At 44.5% G+C, this 8,741-nt stretch overlaps 1 protein-coding gene across 2 annotated transcripts in view; it reads left to right on the forward strand.

The window, feature by feature from the left end:
• Positions 1 to 8,169: 8,169 nt before the first annotated feature.
• Positions 8,170 to 8,741, forward strand: part of Xiap (X-linked inhibitor of apoptosis) — a 71,375-nt gene continuing 70,803 nt past the window's right edge. Inside the window, exon 1 of one of the 2 annotated variants that reach the window (XM_023706337.1) lies at positions 8,170 to 8,248. The gene's annotated coding sequence lies outside the window, so the exon portion shown is untranslated. Of the gene's footprint in view, positions 8,249 to 8,328; positions 8,631 to 8,741 lie in introns of those variants that run through there. The other variant, XM_004646066.2, reaches the window with a different exon arrangement.

Raw genomic sequence — 8,741 nt, forward strand, 5'->3', positions numbered from 1 at the left:
TTCCCTTCCCTTCCCTTCCCTTCCCTTCCCTTCCCTTCCTCTGTCTCTGTCTCTGTCTCTGTCTCTCTCTCTGTCTCTCTGTCTCTGTCTCTCTGTCTCTGTCTCTGTCTCTCTCTCTCTCTCTCTCTCTCTCTCTCTCTCTCATGGTACTGGGGACAGAAGCCTTTGCAATTAGCTAAATGCCAACCTGTTTTAATTTTGGGACTGGCTCTCACTAACTTACTGAGTTACCCAGGCTGGAATCAAACTTGTGATCTTCCTGCCTCAGCCTCCCAGAGAACTGTTACAACAGGTATATGCCCAGTCTCAGTCCTTTTCTTCTTTATTTTGAAACAGGGTCTTGCCAAGATGCACAAGCTGGCCTTGAATTTATAATCTTCCAGCTTCAGTTTCCAAAGTAACTGGGATTATAGATGTCTGCTACTGTACCCAGCATGGTCTTTATTATTTTGGGGTACATTCCTTTTATACCTAACTTGTTTGGTCTTTATCATGAAGGGATGATGAATTTTATCAAATGCCTATGCTATATCTATTGAGATGATAATATGATTTGCATCCTATTAACATGGTATATCTCATTTATTGGTTTGCATATGTTGAACCATTTTGGCATCTCTTGGCCAAATCTCACAGTCAGGGGTGGGGCTTGGTCTGAAGCAGCAGGACATTGGGAATGTAACTGGCTTCTGGTCCCAGTTTCCACTTTTTCTCCCTGCAACTTGGCCACCACATAGTGAACAGCTTTCCTCTGCTATGCCCTTCTGCCAATATATCTCTGCTTTGGAATCAGCCAACAGTAGGCAGCATCCATGGAAACTGCTAGCCAAACGTCTCCTCATTTAAGTTGCAAGCACAAAGTATTCTGACCTAGCAATAGGCAAGTGATTAATACAGTCTGACTTCTGTCTTTATAAGAATGGGAGAGTAAGATGTAGAAAGAGACACCAGGGATGCACATACACAAAAATCACGTCAGGACACAACAAGAAAGAGGTCGTTTACACACTAAGCAGAGAGGACTTAGAAGAAAGTAAACCTTCCCATGCCTTGATCTTAGACTCCCAGCCTGCAGAACCATGAGAAAATGAATTTCTGTTTTTAGGACACTGAGCCTGGAATTTTGTCATGGCAGCCCAATTTGACTGACAGTAGTCTTGCATCCTGTCGAAGAAAACCTCCCTGGAGCCTCCGCTCTCTCTCAGACTCTTCCCAGGACCCCATCATCACACAGCCATCCCTCTCCCACTTACTAGTTTTGATACCTTAGGCAACCTAGCCTCTTAGTCTCTGGCGTTCTTAACTGTAAAATGGGAATTACAATTCACTTTCCTTTACAGGGTTGCAACAAGGATTCAATGTCATCAGCTATTGTTATATTTGTTTTCATGATACTTGTTAAAGAGCTGACTTTATTCAGGACTATACAGATATAGAGACCTCTTTATGATGGGATTTTGCAGTAGTGAAAAGAGATTGGGTTCAACTCCAAACACAGCAAGCAAAATTGAGAACATGTAACCAGGGAACAGGAAAGGGGGTGGTCAGTGGATGAAAAACTACTACATGTAAATATCAAAACTATGGGAATTCTTGCAAGGTAGACTCAACAGTATTCTTGCTTTATTTTATTTATTTTCAGCACTGGGGGTCAAATCCAGGGTCTTTACACTGAGCAATATCCACAGCTTTTTATCGTTTGAGACTGGGTCTCAGTAAGTCCTTAAATTTCCTAGGTTGGGATCCTCCTGCCTAAGTCTCCTACGTGTTTGGATTCCAGGCATGCACCACCATGCCTGAAAACAGAATTCTTGCTGGAGGGAGGTCAGAGGAATGAGTAGGAGATGAAGAATTTAGTCATATATGAGATACTGAGGGTGGGTATGTTTACTGAAGAAACACTATTCTTCTCAAAACTGGACTAAATGGGCCTACAACAAAGCCAAACTTTGGAGCCTGTCAGAAAGGAGACTCAATGGAACATGATTTGGAGTCTTTGTCACTATGAAACACAATTAACATAGTGTGACCATCATAAATATAAAGTCAAGTGTTAACAGCAGCTATACTCCAGCTGTAAGGTGGTAAATGCTATTCCTCATGTGTGTGTTATTTTGTTCTACCTTTTAAAAATTTGAGACAGGGTTCTTGTTATGTAGTTCTGTTTGGCTTTGAATGCACTGTGTAGCCCAGGCTGGGCTCAGACTCACAGCAATCCCCTTGCTTCAGCCTTCTGAATGCTGGAATTACAGCCATGCACCATCATGCCCAGCTTTGTTCCACTTCTATGCATTAGCACACCCTGGTTTGTCAGCTTACAATGCTTTGCTCCCACTGCTTCATCTAACAAACTCTTGGTCGGATTTCAAGACTGAACTTTTTGGATGGTTATGCTGGTGCACGCCTATGTTCCCAGCACCTGGGAGGCTGAGGCAGGAGGATCGCTGTGAATTCCACATCAGCCTGGGCTACAAACTGAGCTCACGGCCAGCCTAGACTGCATAGTGTGATCCAGTCTCAAAAAGACAAAAAGATTTTTTAAAAAAGAATTAAGTTTGTTGTTGTTGTTGTTATTGTTGTTTTGAGATAGGGTTCCCACACCTGTAGTTCCAGCTGTACTCAGGAGGCTCAGGCAAGAGGTTCACAAGTTTGAAGCTAGCTTGGGGTACAGAGAGACCCTCTCATCTAGAAAAAAAAAAGACTGAAGCCCTGCAGTGTGGGGGTGGTGGAGTGTTTGCCTGGCATGCCAGAGCCACAGCACACAGACAGAGACACAGACACGCAGACAGACACACAGCCTGAAATCTTAATGGAGACAGTCCTGCTGTGGGCCCAAGACTATTCATATGGGCTCAAAACAGATATAAAGAGACAACTTAGGTCATAGGGCTACTGAAGGGATTATGAGATCTAAGTACTTCAGAGTGCACACTAACCCCTATTATCTGTATTCAAGATACTCTCAAATCCATTCGGGTCTTTGGCATTTACAGCCTTTCTGTCTGAACACAAATTCCACTGCCAAAACAGCCCTGGCCCTGGGCTTCACTTCTCATACCTTGTACCTCCTCCCCATTCCAGACACACAGTGACAGTTCACTGACCTTAACATTACTGCTATCAGGTTGTTGGCTTTCTGCACACTGAGTAGGTTGGATATAACCATAGGAACAGATTAGTATATAGAAAGCCCAGGTAGAGTTTTCCATTAGCTTCAGACCAGGTCAAGCTCTTCTATTTCCACCCCAAACAAGCAACAAGTTTATTCTGTATGACCTGGTCCCCGAATGATAAAGGCAGAGAAAAGGAGGGCTAGCTGCAGACAGTGATTTTGTCAGCACAAGATAGGGGCTTGTATTCTGTGACCACACAAAGAGAGGAAATTTCAGTGGCCAGCCTTTCCCGCAGCAAGGAGGTAGTGAGAAGGTTACTGATCCAGACACCTAAGTAAGAGTGAGGAGACTGAGAGGCAGGTGCTGTTGATAGAAACTTTTGGACCGGAAAGATCTCCACAAAAGCTGTTTTCTGACTAATGAGGCAAGAACAATCGTCTACAGGAATGAAACGCTTTCTGTCAGAAGGTACATCAAACCCATGCAGGGCTCCAGGACAAAACCTGGAAGTCAGGGTTCACCTCACACCCTTCACTCAGACCAGTGCTGTATTTCATCTATGACCTTTATTTGGGTTTAATTTGTGACTGTCTTTGCACAAAGGGTTCTAGAGCTAACCATTTGCTGTTCCTTTCAGGAGATGACTACACATTGAACTGACATGTAGTGACCACCACAGCTGCTACTGAGGTGTAATGACCACCCTCAACATTCTGCTCTACTTATCTACCTCTTTAATCCTCTGAGAGGATTAAATTCCTTTCTTCTATCAAGGCTAAAGCCTCTGTACATGCTGGATCTCATCTCTTTTTCATTTCCTCTGAATCTTTTTTGAGACAGCGTCTCACTATGCAGTTTCAGGCTGGCCTTGAGCTCACTGGGGTACAGGCTGGGCTTGAACTTGCAATGATCCACCTGCCTAGGCCTCTCAAGTGCTGTGATAACAGGCATGTGCCACCACCCTGCCCCTCTGAAACTTTACACCAGCCAGTTACCTTTCTCATATGTGGAAGTATAATAAATTGCAGTTTGCAACCTGTGGCATTGGTGCAGCACTGTATATCTCAAATGCTTCCATTTTAGTCTTTTTCTTGTCTAAGTTTTCTTTCTTTTAGCCAAAGACAATTACAAATTGTCCATAGATTATGTTTTTTTAATGTCACAACTATATGTATCCCTGTACATAAAATGTAGATATTGCTGGTATAATGGTGTATGTCTGAAATCTCAGCACTTGGGAGGCTAAGGCAGGAGGATTTCAAGTTTGAGCTCAGCCTTGGTTACATAATGAGTTTGTGGCCAGTTTGAGCTACATAGCAAGATTGTGTGTACAAATAAATAAAAATAAAAGCAAATAAGTTAACAATTAAATACAAACCAAGCATGGTGGTACATGCCTTCAGTCCCAGCACTCAGGAAGTTGGGACAGGAGGATCACTGCAAATGTGAGACAGGCCTGTGGGCTATGAAAGTGAGCACAAGGCCGGCCCAAATTGCATAGTGAGATCCTGACCAAAAAAAAAAAAATACAAAACATACAAACAAGCAAATACAATATACACACTGTACCCCAGATACATTCATGTCTCTCAATTGATAATTCACCAGCAAGTATTTATGCAGGGTCTGGCATGCTTATGAAATGTTTGTTGACTCATTCAGCAAATATCCCCTGAGCACACATATGATGTCCAGTACTATTTTAAGTACTTGGGATACATCAGTGAACAAAACAATTGTGTAATTGTGGAGCTGATATCCTAGCAGGGGCAGGAGGGAGAAATGTATAGTAAAGAAACATAATTAAGAGCTGAGGACATAGCTCAGCCATGTAAGTTCCTGCCTGACAAGTGCAAGGTCCTGAGTTCAATCTCTGATACCAAAAATAAATAAAATAAAATGAAACATAATAAATAGCAGAACTACACTGCAGTTCTTTTCAAAAGTGGTAGATACCATTGTACAGGACAGATATAGAATAATAAACAACTGAAAAGACACTGGGGGGGGGCCAGGTAGATAGCTCAGTGGAAAAAGTGCTTGCCTGGCAATCATAAGGTCATGAGTTCAATTCCCAGGTACCACAAAAACAAACAAACAAACAAAAAAAAAACACATAGGGGATGGGAAGCTAAAAGAACAGTGCAGGAATCAGGGAGCAAGAATGCAAAGGATCTTTGTTATAGTAATCTATCACAAATTGCCCTAAAATGTAGCTATTGTCAATAATACTCACATATTTGAGTGGCTTGGTTGGATAATTCTGGTGCTGGGTCTCAAGAGGTAGCAGTTATCTGAAACCTACCCCTGAAGACTCCCTTCTGAGGTGGCTTACTGATATGGATGTCACGTTGGTGCTGGCTGTTGATGGAGTAAGGAGAGGAGGAAGGAGAAGGACTCAGTTTCTCTACATGTGGGCCTCTTCATGTCACTTTGGAGTGTGCTCATGACAGGATGCCTGGTTTCCTCTGAACAACAAGTCTAAAAGAAAGCAAGGGAAAGAGGGAGGGAAGGAGTGAGGGAAAAAGAGAGAGAACATAAAAAGTGTAAAGTAGAAACTACAATGCCTTTTGTGACCCTAGTTTTATGGATCACACACCATCCTTTCCACCACACCCCTCCCACCCACAGATAGCCCTGACTTTTCTCAGACTCCTTTACTCAAGAGATCTTCCCATCTCAGCCACCTGATTGACTGGGCCTAGGTATGTATCACCATTCCTGGCTCACTTCCATTGTATTCTACCAGCTACATAGGTTAGCACTGATTTTAATGCCAAAGAAATCCAAGGGTGTGACTAGCAAAAAATGAACATCACTGGTGGCCAAGCTCATAAGTTTTGTAGGTTATTACAAAAATTGAAGCTTTTGGACTGAGAATTTAAACTCACTGGTAGAGGGCTTGGTAACCATATATAAGGCTCTGGGTTCAATCCCCATTATCATGCACAAAGAAAATATCGATCTGTAGCTTTTACTTTGAGTGAAATGGGGAGCCAAGGAAGTGATCTGAGCAGAGGAGGTTAAGTATAGCTGCTGTGTGAATAGACTGGAGAGGGGCAAGGACATAAGCTGGGACACCAATGAGGAGGCAATTACTGTTTGAGAGGAGGATGCACTTGACAGAACGATGATGGAGTCCCCGACAATTAGCGATATTCTGGACATATTCTGAAGATGGAAGCGATAGTTTTTACCAATGGAGGGATGTGGGATATAACAGAGAACTGTCTCGGAGGAATTACAAAAATGACTGAGGTAGATTTTGCTACAAATGACTTTACCAATATGGGAGAGAAAAATCACGTACACAAGTAGTCATACTACATAGCAGAAAGTGCTGTCCTCTGTGACAAAGGACCAAATTTAAGCGCCAAGTAATGAAAAAAATCTGAAGATGGATGCTGGCGATGGTTCACAACGAAGTGAATGCACTCAATGCCACTGAAGTGGACACCTAAAAATGGTTAGAATGATCTACTGTATGTATATTTTGCCACAATAAAAAAAATGGTGCTATACCCAAGGGCTGGATCCGAGGGTGTGGCTCTGTGGTACAGCATTTGCTTAAGCAACTATTATCCAGGAGGTGGTATGTAACTCAGCCTTGTGCAGGCTAGACTGGGGAGAGTAGTCTAAAAAAGACAGAAAAAAATAAGTAAGTTATTAACCAGTAATAAATAAGACAGCTTCTACAGCACACAGAGTAGAGGTATGACTTTTGAGACTCACCTAACCTGTCTAAACTTCAGCTTACTCATCTATAGGGGATAAACTTAATCCTAGCTACTTAGGACTGACACAGAAAGATCGCTTAAACCCAGAAGTTTGAGGGCCGCTTAGGCAACACAGCAAGACCCCATCTCTAATAAAGGAGTAACAATAATGAATCATATATTAAATAAGATTGCTGAGCAGATATTTATTTATTTTGTCTTTTTGAGACAGGGTCTCAATATGTAGCCCAGGCTGGCCTTGAGCTCACAGTGATCCTCCTGCCTCAGTCCATTGCAGGCACATACCCCACATACCCCCCATGGCCATTGATTGCTGAGAATTTCAAGTGAGATAATATTTGCTTGCAATTACTTTATTGCAGTGTTAGATGTGAGATTCTCAAGAGTTGTGACAATGAAGAGGATCAGAAGAGGGACTCTTGTAGAAAACACTCACGGATCCAAAAGAAAATTCTTGCCACTTGTGGTGGCACATGCCTGCGATCTCAGCACTCGGGAGGATGAGGCAAGAGTTCAAGGACAGCCTGTGCTAGATAGTTTCAAAAAACTAAAATGAAGAAGAGGAGCAGAAGGGGAAAGAGGAGGAGGGGGAGGAAACTTCTTTGCTCTTTTCCCTACAAATTCCCTTTGCGTGAAGGGCAGCTGGAGCTAGCTATGATCTTCCCTTGAAATGAAATATTTAGCCAAGTTCCTGAAACAAACATTCCTGTGGATCTGACAGGCTTGAAATAAATATGGGACACAGTGAACATTTGCTGTACCAAGACTTCCAGAGTTTTCTTTGTAACTGCTTGCTTAATCAATTTCCCCTTTTACCAATTCCTGTCTTCACCCCATCTTTCTGTTTATTGCCATTTCTTTTTTTATCTTTCCAGCTTGGAAACAAATCCAATTACAATATCAGTTCCATTATTTATCATCTGGGTTATCGTGGGGATGATTACTCTCTCCAGGCCTGTTTCTTCTGTAAAATGGGTTTAATAAAATTGTTTACTTTACAAGGTTGTCAAAACTACAAGGAAGACCATGTGTTAAGCCTAACAAAGTGCCTGATCTACACAAAAAAATCAGTATGTTCATGGCCTTCTCTTCCTCATCCCTTTGCTTTTGTTCCCCCCCTCCTCAGCCAGATCCTGTCAGGTAAAAGTCGTGGGAAAATCATCCTTGAGGCGCAGAGGAAACGCTCGGCCTAGGGGCGGGGACTGCGAGATGCCCACTGCGCATGTGTGCTCGCACCTTCAGGTTCTGGTTTCCAGCTGGGGGGGGCGGGTGGGGGTGGGGTGCAGGGGACTTCGTTTTTTTTTTTCCGGCTACCCCCTTCCGGCTCTGCGAAGTGGCGGGACCTTGGCGGCGCCCCGAGCGGGCGCTGCGTGGAGCCAGGCGAGCCTGGGCCGGAGGGTGAGTTGGAAAATGGCGGAGGGGGGAAGAAGGAGGGGCCTTGCTGGGCGGGAGGCTGACCTCGGGGCAGGGAGGTGGGAAGGAGGTCAGGGCCTGGCGGCGTGGCCTCGGCCGACGACACGGAGGGACCGCGCTCAGTGTCGCTGAGGCCCTGCTGTGAGCTCACTTCGGGACTGCTGATTCCGGGGTCTCTTTGGGGGACCGGCCGGCCAGGCGGAGGCGAGTGAGGGGACCAAGGGACTTCCGTTTCCTTCGAGATTGGGCCCGGCGCACAGCGGAGTTGGTATTTCCAAGTTGGGGCCCGGGTCGCCCCTCCTTCGGGACCCTGCCCCCGGGACCGAGCTGATCGCCACTGGCTGCTGAGGCCGGCTCTCCAGGCTTGGTGGGTACAGCTTGTGCGGGCTTCCCCACGCCTCCCCCCTTTTCTCTCTCCTCCTTCCCTTCCCCTCCCTTCTCCTTCCCTGGTCCCCTCCCCTCTCTTATCCTTCCTCGC

The sequence above is a fragment of the Octodon degus genome, unplaced genomic scaffold (genome assembly GCF_000260255.1).
Source record: "Octodon degus isolate 3935 unplaced genomic scaffold, OctDeg1.0 scaffold00251, whole genome shotgun sequence".
Lineage (NCBI taxonomy): Eukaryota > Metazoa > Chordata > Mammalia > Rodentia > Octodontidae > Octodon > Octodon degus.